The following is a 10,582-nucleotide window of genomic DNA, read 5'->3' as shown; positions in this document are numbered from 1 at the left end:
TTCATCGTCTTCAGTATTCCAATATCATCTCCGACACTGCAAAGACTGTGTGTGCAAAATTGTAAAAAAAACAAACAAAAAAGACCGGCATGATGTGTTCCAGTTCCACGATAAGGAAACTGTCTTTCCAGAGCCCCTCTGCACTTGCACTCACTCCACAGGAGACTGCAGCACTAACCGAGAAGCTTGGTCACTGCCAGTGGACGTCCATCATTTTTATGCGCGTGTCCGCAAGTGGAAAATATCTGCATTCAAAGTCATATGGAAGGCCAAAGAAGACTGGCACATCATACATCTCCATTAAATCAGAAGGAAGATACGCCAGAATTGCCAATGTCCTGGAAATGCGCAGTGGTGCGGAGCAAAGCTGTTGGCTAGTGTGTGATCTGCTCGATGTATCCAGCACGCCTGTACCTCATATTCACATTATCCGTGACAGCAATGCCGGACTACATATGCGTCAGCCATCAGATGTTCAAGTCTGCTTGTTCATAAAGGTCAGAGAGCAGTCATTCATCTGTGATATCCCAAATGATGTGGAAACTGATTAGATAAGAGACCACTTTGTTATCAGTTTTTGCATGAGTGTCATTTCATGTTTATTGTATCATCACTGTGTTGTCACTTCCCTGTAGATGCTGCTGATACAGTTGTGCCTTGTTAATATGGACATTCACTAATATGGACAACTGGCATTATGGGTGATTTTCGTAATGATCGAATTTTTTTTCAATGCGTTTTTGTCTCGTTCATGTGGAGACTCACTTTTCGGACAATAGGCAGTCCAGCAAGGTGCATACGATATGTAGCCATGTATTTTCGTCTCGTTATTATGTACGATATAAGTATAAGTATAGGTATATTCTACAGGAGAACTTTTGAAAGCAGAACTCTCTGTTGCACAAATGGAGCTATGCCCTCCCCTCTCGTTCATAGCCGTCCACAAGAACTATAAGAGGAAAGGGGTTTATCTGTGGACGTGAAGGGCGTGGAAAATTCTGCGCGACGTCATGGCTGCTGAGAGCACGTCCACAGGGATTGACCACTCTGCAAGGAGTGGACCCCTTTTACCTTTTGCTAAACATAGTGCAATTGCTCACATCTTACCAGAACAGAGGTGCTACATTTGTTTTGAAAGGGAGGGGGGATATGTTTAATGATAACAAAGAAGAGGAAGAAAGGCTCTGGCCTTAACAACTTGAGCAGGGAAAAGCAAACGGTTACATCAGAGATGTCTCAAGTGAGACTATAAATGGCTCTTCCATTCTTTGAGCATAGCAGTAATGAGCAGCAGCATGTACATGTTGAGGACGTTTTGCTACGTTTTGCTATGCCAATATGCAAACAAGTGTACTCCCAAAGCAGCTACAAATTTTGGAGCTTTTTTCAGGAAAACTTCACCACTGCTTTTGTTATTTCTTTTGTCTTTCATAATAAGGACGATTTTTGTCAGGATCGCACGTGTCCATATTAATGAGGCATAGCTGTATTGATATTCTTTTGACACCTTGCTATGTGCCAGGAGCACCAAGTGTTCTATCAACCTAAAAAAATCGTTTGATATTAAACTATATGTCAGAAACTGTCCGTTATAGTTCCTTTACATCCCTATTTGTGTTCACAGATGAAATGCAGTATAAACAGAAAAAAGAACAGAGGTTTATCTGATTCCATTTTTTTATTATGTTGAAACCAAATATTAACGCTCCACCAGAAATTGATGAAATTGGGTCAATCTTAGATTAAGTGTGCACTATGTGGTTCACATATGACACTATTGTGGTGGCCTATAAGACACCAAGGTCAATGATGTTACCTCTTATTGGGTCCAATAGAGGTCGCACAAAAGTCTCTTTCAGTGCCATGATGGGTCACATATAACATCATTCGGCCCACGTGTGCCCTGTCAGGAGCACATTGAACCTTATTCACTGATTTAATGGGATCCTAGGAGTTTTTTTTTGTATAGGGACGGAAGCAGTCCAAGTGGTGTTGGCGGTCCTCCAGGTGGAGTCGGGTCTTTGACGTCCCCATAAATGTCTGGTTCAACACTGTGCACCCTATCATCCTTAGCTATCCAAACACTGCTGACAATTTTACCTTTCACCCAATTTAAATTTACCCAATTGAGCTACAATGCAATGCTTACAGTCTTCAGTTCAGATTTACATGACCTCACCGCTGCAGAGCAGCTTTTATGGTCAATTGTTCGATCAGCGGCCTCATGTTGAAACATTTCTATCGCAAGCATCACAGTTCCAGTGTTGATTTTGTTCTGTAGTTAAGAAAATTTGTCACATATTCTCACTCTGGTAGAAAGAGCTCCGTGACACAATGGTAAATAGAACCTCGTTGGACGAATTCAGTGTAGTGTTGAACAGACACGGACGACACTAACCGACAACACAAGCATATTTGAGTACGTAACGAAACTCCGGTCATTCGTGTCACAGCCCTTTGTTCTTGAGAGCTAGAACAACAGCTACTACTACTACATGAGCTGATTCACCGCAATAATTGCGGTACCATACCTCAGTGAGAGCTAGAACACGTTGTAAATAAGGAAGGAGTTGCCTCAGGACAGAAGCCGCCGATATTTCGAACAGAGACTGTTCTTCTTCTGGGCACCGTCCTCATCATTGGCATGGTATTTAAAGGGTTAGGTGTGACGTGTTTAAAGGTTCATGCGAATTGTGGGTCAACAGCCCGGAGGGAAGAAAGGTTCCGTACGGGGTTTTACGGCCGGAGTGAATGGCTGCTTTGTTAGAGTGTGGAGGGGATTATGTGAACGTAGTGATCTGATTGCACGCGATTGTATCTCATTGCGGCCGAAGTCTCATTACGGCCGATGTCTCAATACGGCCGAAAGTCTCAATACGGCCGATAATCCTTTAATCCCCAAGTGTCTCATTACGGCCAAAGTCTCAACACGGCCGAAGGCAGTCTCATTACGGCCGAAGATGTCTCATAACGGCCAAATGTGAAAATGTGTATTTGTAACCTGCATTGATATGCAATGTCGCAGCCAGGTATGGATATATATTCAGCAGGGTATAAGGCATGCACTGTGCCCTTAGGGCCCTTATCATATTTATATACACATATTGCGAGACAAACGGTATGTTATCATACCACAGCACAATGCAACATATTGTGTAATGTGTACTCCCACAAGGTAGTGTTGATGTTGCTGTGAAGCAGGCTACTATGTGGAGTTAGCTACTTGTAGAGAGCTAGATGAATATTGGCTTTGTTGTGACGCTTTTGGAGCCATCCTACAGTCACTGGCCAAGACGGAACACCTATCTCAGTCGATGTCAGTTTATTTCCATTCGCCTTACAATTGTACAATTCTTGCTTCTGGAATGAATAAACCTGCAAGAAGCGAAGAGCAACCATGAATAGGCTAGAATATTTAAAAAAAAAACAAGCATTTGTCTCTACATGGCTGGTTTTAATGTGCGCAAGCTGCACATGTGTTGATACGTGTCTGTTATTTCATACACGGTTAACATAAATCTTCATCCAGACAAAAGAATGACAAGCCTTAAAAATGTGACTTCCAGGTAAACACAGAGCATGACCATGATATGAATATAGGTTCAGTTGTTCATTCCCTTAATGGAAACATGTGAATATCAAATAGTGATACATTACAATTCATGAAATGATGCATGCATAACTTTCCATTTCTGGTTCCTTTTTTATAAAGGTAGTGCACTACTACAAAATTTCTCACTTCACAACAGAACCTTATGATGGATCTTAACAGCTCACCTCTTCGGCCAGGACTCCCTGGGCAGCAACATCCTATTAGCCATGTTGTTTTTCTTTTTCGGAATTCTCCGTGCAGCCACATACCATGCCTGGAATGGAAACCCAGCTGTAAATAACAATGTATTTGAATGACTTCCTCTTGAAGTATTTATTCTGATCAGATATGCTTTTGTGCCTAGTATGGTGCGCGAAGGCACATAAGTACAACATTTGCAGACGTTCGACGTAAGCAGTTCAAGGAGATCAATTCAAGTACGCCGACTTGCGCTTTTATTTTTGAAGAAATACGACGACAAATTTTAACAAATTAAATATGGCTCACAATGGTACGAGTAAATGCTGCTGTACGGTGATGCACTGTCGGTATCTTATCGCCTTCGAATAAATTTGTTGTTCCTAAGCGCGCAACCAACTAGAAACAACGCAAACCTACGAACAGATACCGAGTTACATCTATTACAAGCACTTCGGCTGTTTTTATTCATTTAAATTACTCGTATGAGAATCCAACTATGTGTGGACAGCACACTACTAATCCAGACAATCTACGAAAGCATTACTCACCAGAATTCCTGCTGGACTTGGTCAACACTGCGCGATATACGTTGGCTGTGGCGATTCATTCAACTCGATTTTTACCGGAACAACAGGCGCTGCTCGAAAGACAACGACGGAAAATAGAGAGCCGCTATAAAGTCCGCTAATTTGCACATTACAGCACTACAAATCGATATATGAACACGTCGTAAACAGTAACCACTCGCACACACAAGAAACGAGGTACCCAACGTTGCTAGACACCATCCGAACTCCAAAGTGAGAGTAGCAAAACAACAAGATATCAAAACACGAAAGGAAGAGTATTGATCCCCCCTCCCTCCTATAGCATGCAAAACGTGATTTGCGCTGAGATGAACATATATCTTCATGACGCGAGTAATTTTCACTTTTCACTGATCCAAAGGAGGTCACGTGGGATTGCTTGACGGTTGCGAAATTAACAGCAATGAAAATGGCGAAACGAAACTTGTGAATCGTGCATTTGCTCTTCATGGTAGCTGCCAGAAAATCGAATCAAACTTATGGGACACTGGATTACAGGTATGTTGGCATCTTTTTCATTCCTGCATATCATTTCACATTACACTATACGTGAATACATGGTGTCATGTCTCACGATGCTGGGGAAGTAGTTGCATGGGGAAGTGTGCATGGTTGTAGACTTTTAATTTTTGATCGCCTAATCGAAATATCGGCACCTTTCGCATTGTGGCTTGCATGTGACCAACCAAGTGCTGTTCCCTTATTAGCGCTTCCTGCAAACCACAAAACGAAACATGTGGGAATGTATATTTTTGATTACTCATATGTATAACAAGAAAATGTATCGTTTGCAGGTTGCTGCCACTACTCCATGTGCCCGCAATTGTCTTGCGTGTATGATTACACTAACGACGTCGCCCACCACGGCGGAAGTGTTTTGCGTACACGCGTTTCGGCATGAAGCCTGCAGGTAACATCTGATGCTTACCCTTCGGGTATTCTGAATTAAAAGCGATAAAACCCCGGTGCAGGGGACACAAAGAGACAACACAGACGACCCCCTGCACCGGGGTTTTATCGCTTTTAGATGTAACACCAAACAGCCCGGTTTTTATCGCTTTTTATTCTGAATTTACATATTGTAGTTTAGAGGAGTTCCGAATGCCCAGAGTGACACACACACTTATAACATTGTGACATCAGTGCAGTGGCATAAGCCCTAATGTAGTGCCCCACGAAAATGAACGAGGGGCAGTGGTTTATCCAGAATCCCAAGCACGAGAGGGGTGTTGGAAAAAATTGTGGGGGGAGGTCATCATTGTGGGGGGAGGGGAAGGCTTAACATATCATTACAGACGTATCTGAAGCTGAAATCACAAGGGCACCCCCTGTAGGGGGTGCAGAGGCAAAAAAGTTAGGGGGGTGTAGGGGGGTCTGGGTAAAGCACTGACGAGGGGGACTCCTCCACCCCATGTCAAGCCTCATAAAGCACCTCCTGAAATATTTTCTTGGCTATGCAGCTGCATCATTATGACGTAATTGTCATTGTTCTCCATAATTCTTGAATATGTTTTGAATATATGGAAAAAAAGTCTGCTTGACAGCATATGTCTCATGGTCATCATCAAACAAAAGCATACGTCAATTTGTTCTGTGCCTTATGTACTTTTTTAAATTTCAGGTGGACGTAAATTGTTGAAGGCAGCTAGTGGGGGAGAAGATCATGGTCATAGATCATGTGGCTCCTGGAGCTCCCAGTGGGCTCCCTTGTGGAGTACTTTTCAGAACACGCACACAGTTCGCTCACAGAACCAACGAGTAGGATGTTGCTTGAATACTGAGAGAAAATGGCGTAACACATACAAATATCGTGTGACACATATGACAATAAAAACATTTTTCACGAGGGATGCACGAAACACTGTCGCAATATTGTGTGCATGAACCATTGTGTGTGACACAAGCCGTGGGGGCACACCGCCTCGGACACATTTTGGGAAGCATAAAACACAGTATATACACAGCTAATATGGTGGATGCTTCTTTTTTCTTTTTGGCCGTTATGAGACATCTTCGGCCGTAATGAGACTACCTTCGGCCGTATTGAGACTTTGGCCGTAACGAGACACTTGGGGATTAAAGGATTTTCGGCCGTAATGAGACTTTCGGCCGTAATGAGACTTGGGCCGTAATGAGACTTCGGCCGTAATGAGATGTTACCAGTGATCTAGGCTACAGACCGGTTACAGAAAAATGGAAGGTTCACGAACACGTGGACGAAACGGGACAACAGGCAAGAATTGGCAAGCATAGCGAAAGATAAGGAGGTTAGTGATTACGTGGGGAAAAATTCCAGAGCCAGCAACGTTTTTTTTTTATATATATATTTGTAATGCAAAGTTGTGGCATGCAATAAAGAAAGTAGAAAGCAGTGGCCATGCAGAACATAACAGATGATAATGGAGGTAGAAGGGAAAATCATATTTTATTTGTGAAGTGTTTCTAGGGTGCCTTGTGATTTGTTGATACCGGACGGGTGAAGAGCGTTGAACTTGTATATGAGATAAGACTCCCCATCACGTCTGTCACGTGTGGATCTAAACCCGGTTTCTAGAATATATAGTTTAATGTTGTCAAAATTGTGACCAGGAACGTTAAAGTGTTCGGCGACTGCTTTGGGGAGTTTGTTGGACGTGTCGGTTCTGTGTCCGGTAAGGCGGTTGTTCATTTGTTGGCCGGTTTCACCAATGTATTGCATTTTGACACAATTTTGACAACATTAAACTATATATTCTAGAAACCGGGTTTAGATCCACACGTGACAGACGTGATAGTGAGTCTTATCTCATATACAAGTTCAACGCTCTTCACCCGTCCGGTATCAACAAATCACAAGGCACCCTAGAAACCCTTCACAAATAAAATATGCTTTTCCCTTCTACCTCCATTATCATCTGTTATGTTCTGCATGGCCACTGCTTTCTACTTTCTTTATTGCATGCCACAACTTTGCATTACAAATATATATATATATATATAAAAAACCGTTGCTGGTTCTGGAATTTTTCCCCACGTAATCACTAACCTCCTTATCTTTCGCTATGCTTGCCAATTGTTGCCTGTTGTCCCGTTTCGTCCACGTGTTCGTGAACCTTCCATTTTTCTGTAACCGGTCTGTAGCTTAGATCACTACGTTCACATAATCCCCTCCACACTCTAACAAAGCAGCCATTCACTCCGGCCGTAAAACCCCGTACGGAACCTTTCTTCCCTCCGGGCTGTTGACCCACAATTCGCATGAACCTTTAAACACGTCACACCTAACCCTTTAAATACCATGCCCATGATGAGGACGGTGCCCAGAAGAAGAACAGTCTCTGTTCAAAATATCGGCGGCTTCTGTCCTGAGGCAACTCCTTCCTACATTCTACCGGTTCGCTGGATTTCTACCCATCTACGTTGTAAATAAGCGCTGTGGTTATGCTTTGAATGCTTTGTCCCACACCATCACACAAAAACATCTGCCAATGAAGTCCCTTTCTCAGACGAGGCAGTGCTGTTGACGAAACACAGGAATATAGTGCCAATCGAGACACCATATCGCATCTCTACTTATCGAACAGGGGACAGTGGGGAGGTGTGCGTGCATCATACTTGACAGAATACATTGGGAGCGGTCGCTTCCCAGTCAGAAAATTCTGTCCCACTGACGTCCATCGGATATACTTTCACGGAGATACGGATATCCGCAGAATAATGAAATTTCTCCAGCGGTTATCCTACAGAGATCCACATGGCCGGGCTTCGAACTTCCTACGAATGTCCACTTTGAGGACATAGCAAGGAGATACGGACGTAAGCAGGAGCTCTCTCGGATGCAGTATATGTGAATGTTACCTTTTATTTTTTAGATGTAAGTATACGCTTTGTAGTAGAATAATTAGTGTCTTTCTGCCAATTTTTGCCACCGTCGCCGGTCGTCTAATTTTGTTTTGGTCCGCTCTGTTTCCCATCAAGGAAAATGAGTGCGGCGGTTCAAAAAAGGAAAGAAAAAGATTAAAAACAAAAAGGAAACAACAAGTGATTGGGCCACCCAGCGAAAGATTTTCGGAAATGAAATGGCATTCATTTCCAAAAAGAAAGCAGATTCTATACATTGCGGTTCCCGGGAGCTTCTACACACTCGAGAGCCCTGTTCACCTGTGAGTCGAAATAAAGGGTGAGAGATCTAAATTTAGTTCGATTGTGTACACAAACAACATTGAAATGAGGAACTGTTTGGCGTATTAAGTCATCATGGAGATAACGTCTGTATTTCTTACTCATTCGGTTTGCGAAAGTGAGTTGGTCCATGAAAAGTCGAATTTATGCAGTGCCACATCGTCCCGCGTTTCTCCCTCTCTTGCAATGTATGATCCATACAACATCCCATCACTGAGCTGAATCTATCCGTGACTATCCGTGAAACAGCCGCTACAGGACCCCCCGCGGATATACGGCTACGGATATCCCTTCATAAATATCCCAGTGGATGAGTTGGCGTGGTGGATGACCTGGCACGGTGGATGAGGTGACACGGAATACCAGTAACGAGCACTATTAAATTTGACGTTGTCCTCCAACCATAATCAGAGTGAACAGCCAATTAGAATTTTACCTGAGAAGTTGAGGGCACGGTCCGTACCGTTATTTGGCACTTTGCACATATATTTTAATTGTAAGTGAAAAGCGTACGCAATGCTTGCGTAGCAAATCGCAAACATAACTTTGATCTTTTCAATTTGCGCTAGTACACCTGTCTTGGGAAGTAACCTAGTTATAAGTAAATAGTTACAGTAACTACTAACAAAACATATAACTTGTAACTGTAATAGCTGCTTTTCCCAGTATTTATAGTTACTTGATTTTGAAATTGTAGATTTTCACCATGATTTCCCAACTTTGCATTTATTTCACAACTCCATTTAATATGGGGCAGTAACCACCAGACTCCAAAGCGACGAAAAAAGCGTACAACGACGGACAACAAATACACAGACACAATGAATCTCTGTTGCTCCACTCCAGCTAACTGAAGCACACAAAAGAAGTAGGCACGTGCCATGTTCTCCTCCTTGGGTGTTTTACCTCGACAGGAGGCTACCCCAGGGACGTGAAGCGTGTTGCTAGATTATGCGCGGTACTCTCGCACGGGGCTCAATAGCCTTTTTGACGGACTGTACAATATTTGTTTATAAAGAGAGCGACTTCGATGACACTCGGAAGTGGTCAGTCCACCGACGTGCAACATGAAAGGTATGCCCCGAAGATTCCTTGGCCAATACATGAGTGGACATTTCACTTCGCGTCCCCTACGGATGGCAACGTCAAAGTGCGTTGCAAAATATGCAAGAAGACTTATCCATGCAGCAAGACATCTACGTCCAACCTGAAGAAGGACCTGGAGGTAATTTACCTCGAATTGCGAATAATTTCCAGGTATTCAAAGATTACCAAATGTCTTTTCAGAATCAGCATCCTGGTCTGTACCGTGTGGCAGAGCAGAAGCGTAAGGCCCCGGATACCGAACGGCAGCCAGGGACCCAGCCTAAATTGAAGAAATTGGTGGAGCTCGTAGCCGGCTTCTCTACAGTATCTCAGAGACAGATAGACCGGGCTATTTTAGATTTTGTTGTGGAGAGCATGCAGTGTTTTTCAGTTGTGGAGAACGAGCAGCTCGGACGCATATTCGGGGTACTTCAGTATTCACGAACGGTAATTGGACAAAAAGCTCTCGTCGCCCTACTCAGCAATGCTTTTGACGACATGAAGCAATCACTTATAGAGAAGTCAGAGAAGGTATCAGGGCAGTCTGCTGCACAGGCGACTGCCTCGAACAGGTATTCCTTTATGTGCCAAAACGTACAAGAAGCAGAATAGTGTGAAAGCTTCGTTCTTTCAATTTTAAAATGAGCTTCATTGGAGCCACCGCCATTGGATAGACGAACACACGTTGGAGAGAAGATCTGAGATGATAGCGTGCCGCAAGGTGTCCAGTCCCCACACCTAGGACAACTTAGCGGAAATGCTCTACAATATAATGTCTGACTACATGATAACGAACAAAGTGTCACTCATAGTCATTGACAACGCGACGAACTTCGTTAAGGCATTTCGGTACATCTTGTGCGAAGCACCCCTAATACAGTTTCACCTGCGTCACTTGTACTTGCCCTGTTTTCTGTGCGTTTCTTTATTGTTTCCCTTGCCATTTATTCAAATT

The 10,582-nt window shown here is 43.3% G+C and overlaps 1 long non-coding RNA gene across 2 annotated transcripts; it reads right to left on the bottom strand.

The window, feature by feature from the left end:
• Positions 1-2,918: 2,918 nt before the first annotated feature.
• Positions 2,919-4,526, bottom strand: LOC135373483 (uncharacterized). 2 transcript variants are annotated; one of them, XR_010416487.1, is made up of 3 exons: positions 4,342-4,526; positions 3,740-3,866; positions 2,919-3,375 (listed from the first exon to the last, which is right to left on the bottom strand). It is a non-coding gene; the product is annotated as an uncharacterized LOC135373483 (long non-coding RNA). The 2 variants fall into 2 exon arrangements; XR_010416486.1 differs by having other exon boundaries at positions 3,778-3,866.
• Positions 4,527-10,582: the final 6,056 nt, after the last annotated feature.

Source organism: Ornithodoros turicata, unplaced genomic scaffold, assembly GCF_037126465.1.
Source record: "Ornithodoros turicata isolate Travis unplaced genomic scaffold, ASM3712646v1 Chromosome25, whole genome shotgun sequence".
NCBI classification, from domain to species: Eukaryota; Metazoa; Arthropoda; class Arachnida; order Ixodida; family Argasidae; genus Ornithodoros; species Ornithodoros turicata.
This window is presented reverse-complemented; position numbering and strand designations above follow the sequence as displayed.